The sequence below is a fragment of the Notamacropus eugenii genome, chromosome 1, assembly GCF_028372415.1.
Source record: "Notamacropus eugenii isolate mMacEug1 chromosome 1, mMacEug1.pri_v2, whole genome shotgun sequence".
Classification (NCBI taxonomy): Eukaryota; Metazoa; Chordata; class Mammalia; order Diprotodontia; family Macropodidae; genus Notamacropus; species Notamacropus eugenii.
This window is the reverse complement of record NC_092872.1, coordinates 681,754,369-681,758,035: the sequence shown is the minus strand read 5'-3', so window position 1 is coordinate 681,758,035 and position 3,667 is coordinate 681,754,369. Positions and strand designations below refer to the sequence as shown.

The following is a 3,667-nucleotide window of genomic DNA, read 5'->3' as shown; positions in this document are numbered from 1 at the left end:
TTAGAAGGGCAGCTAGGTGGTGCAGTGGACAGAGCACCAGTGCAGGAGTCAGGAGGACCTGAGTTCAAATCTCACCTGAGACACTTGACCCTCACTAGCTGTGTGACCTTGGGCAGGTCACTTAACCCCAATTGCCTCATCCTGGGTTACCTCCAGTCATCCTGATGAATATCTGGTCGCTGGATTCAGATGACTCTGGAGAAGTGAGGCTGGTGACCTGCACAGCCTTCCCTCACTCAAAAAAACAAAGTCAACTGCAAGTCATGTCATCATTTGTCTGATGGCATGGTCTTCTTCTGCAATGAAGGACGAACACACACTACTTTTAAAATTCCCTTCTCTCTATGAAAGAAAATAAGATAAATATGTACAGAAAACTCATGGCTAGTTTCCAAAGCACCATAGACACCACAATGATTCTCAAGGGTTGCAGATGCAGAGTTGAGTAGGAAGGCAAGAGCTGGCATAATCTCAGAATCATCTGCTATTAACACAGCTATTCTCTGTGTATTAATTAACCCCCCACCTCTACTTCATACCACTAAACCCCCAATGAACATATTTTCTCATAGAAGTTTTAGTTGCTAGAGGAATAGCAAATTTCTGTGCCTGTGTCTAAACAGCAAAACACACGGGTATACTTTCTCTTCTGTTCTCATTCTTTGTGTCTTTCTGTGTCTTTCCAATTTTTTCTACCTTAAAAGTTTGGCAATCTCGTGTACTATCTCCCCAGATTCCTCAATCACATCCACACTGATTTAAGACAACATCCATCATTAATCCTTACTTTCCCTGTCAATATATTTGTCCTTACCTGTTCTGACCCTGGTCAGAGTTGTAACTAGGTTCGGTAAGAGATGCTTCTATATCATTATTACATCTGTATTAGATTTTCTGGTGGCACAAAGTTAGTACAGAGAGATAAAATAAAAAGTTTAGGATCCACAAAGTCCTCATAAGACTGGAATAATAGGCAAAAATATTTAAGATGAGATTGGCTTGAAAAATTGTAAAGTTCTAAAATAAATATCTTTTTCTACCAATATTTATTTCCAATGATATAACTCAATTCAGGAACATAAGCCTGAAAAGTATTGAAGTTGAGAATCACCCAAAGCAGAGTGGAGATGCATTGGATGTAATTGGATAATAAGAAGGTTGTAACATATTACAAATAAGGAGTTATCAGCCAATGGAAATTTAAATGACTGCTGTCAAAGAACTGTTTGATTGGGGGAAAGGGAGTGAAGTGATCTAGTCACAAATTTGATATATTCCTGATGTCAAGATAATTTAAAGGAGTCACTCACTTAAGATTTGATAAAACACACACTTATGATTGGACATGGAAGAACATCAAACATGTTATGTAAGTAGGGATACATTGTGTTCTAATGCATTAGAAGGAATATCCATACTGATGAGTCAAAACATTTACTCTAGCACAAATACAATTTCTTCCATTTTTTAAAAAAAATCAAATAATAACTTAAATTTTAAATGAAGTCAAAATTTAAATCATAAATTTAAGAAAGGGGAAATATGATTACAGGTATTTTTGGTGAGGAGAAGGTAGGTAGTCAGCTGCAAAACCTAATGTAAATCAAGTGTGAAAAGCAAATGATATGTTCATTTGAATGGAGAGAAATAGACCATCTAGGATAAGGTTAAAGCCCCAAGATCTCTGCCACAGTCAGACCACATCTGTCATATTTTATTCCACACTAGACAGCACATTTTAGAAAGAGCACTGAAGAACTAAAGAGTGGCCAGAGAGGTCCTGTCCTTGCCCAAGCTTCCTGGCTGGTCTCTCTTGCTCTCTCCTCCCTACTCCTCCTTCTCCATAGGAGCAGGACTAGTTGGGAGTGAGGGTGGGAAGAATCTCCAGTTGCTGGGCAGCCCAGGGGCAATCTGGAGCAATTCTGCTTCCTTAGGCACAGGTGGCTGCCCAGTCACCTGCGTCTGAGTGGCTACCAAATTTTTTTCGGGACTGGATGTTGCGGCGGGATTTCCCCAGTCCAGTTCTTGGGAAACTCCAAGTGCAGATCACAGGAGGTTGGACTAGGTGCGCACTCCAGGGCCAAGCATTCAAGGGAGTGGCCCTGGACAACTAGTAAGAGCAAACATCAGTCTGGAAATCAAAATTTGGAACTGGATAATTCAGTTATAGAATGAGTAAGTGACCAAGGCTTTGTGGAAGTTGTGATCAGTTTCGCGTATGTGTATGTATTTTTTTTTAATAATGTAGAACAAAATATTCACCCTGAAAACTAAGAGTTACAGCTTCAGACTTTTCTTCCTAGTGACACAAACTGTCGACATCTTTTTTGCAGTACCTGCATTATTGCATATTGGCGATATGGTTCACGGCTTGGAGCCATTAGTTGTACAGTCTGCAGACAACCACTTACCTTACTCTTACCAGCATTTGGTGAAGAAAATCAGATTCAGAATTGCATCAAGATATTAATGACTATCATTGAAGATTCTCAGGACAACTCACATCTATTGTGTTGGGATTGGAAGCTCAATTCCGTGTGGACAGTCTCGGGCGGGTAAAGGTGGGAGCTTCTAAATCTTAGAGCTCTCACGAGACCCCCCCCCCAGGAAATGGCAGGGAATCGACGTGAACCGAGCTATCTCGAGTAATTCCGCCTCTTCCCGTGAGAAACGTGATGGGAGAGAGATCTCCCTGCCCTCGAGATTGTCCCGGATCTGGGCACACCTAGTTACCTAACAGCACGGTATTCAGATGCAAACTATGCAGCTGAAGGTTAAGTAGGATTGAGGAAGCCTGAAAGCTCTCTTAGCACGTGAGGAGCCAAGAGGACAGTAGGCTCCGCTTTTCTTCTTTCCTCTCTCCCCTCCCCCTCTCTCCCCGCTTGTACTTCTACTTCCAATCCCTTAAGATCCTAGCCTCCTTAGGAAATCTCCCCCTCTTCCTCCTAAGGAAGACCCCCCTGCACTTGTAACTGAGACCCTGAAATAAAGCTCAACCCTTGTTCGACTCTGGAACGTCCTTTCTCTCATATGAGCATCCGGTTTTGGCCAACCGAAGACCTCGGAGGTGAGGTAAGAAGACTCGGGTAGCCCACACAGGCCTCTAGGCCTGGCACTATTGTAGAAAGAATTATGGATCTACCCACTTTACTGAGACAAAGCTGCAGTAAAACCCTTTCTGGACGTTCCGCATCAGGATATTACTTTGCTTACTGGGAGCTTTTTTCTCTCTGATAATCATCCTTGCATTTTGTTCCTGAAGCCTTTTTGGAAGTCTAAGATATATAGATGATTTCTTTCTCTTCTTTTCATTGCTTATATACATCTCCATCATGTATCCAGAAGTACTAACACAAAGACTAAACATAAGAAATTAATGAATGTTGCTTGAGCTTCTGTGGAAAACTATTCAAACAAACCATACCAAAATACTTGAATATAATATTGATTCAAAAGCATCTTAGGAAGTTTTGCTAATTGGAACTATCAGTATATTGGAGGTTGTAATACTGAAGCTTGATTTATAACTGTCTCAGCAATGTCTGTTTGGTTAGTAACTAGCTATATAAAATAATATCTTCTGAAAAGGTCACTATATGGGTGGAGGAATTACATGAAAAGGAATATTTTAATATCTTGACTTTATCCCTCAAAACTAAAGCTATTG

General features: G+C 40.8%; 1 pseudogene; it reads left to right on the top strand.

Annotated features, from left to right (window-relative positions):
* Nucleotides 1-1,362: 1,362 nt before the first annotated feature.
* On the top strand, nt 1,363-3,377 carry LOC140519788 (E3 ubiquitin-protein ligase RNF170-like; annotated as a pseudogene).
* Nucleotides 3,378-3,667: the final 290 nt, after the last annotated feature.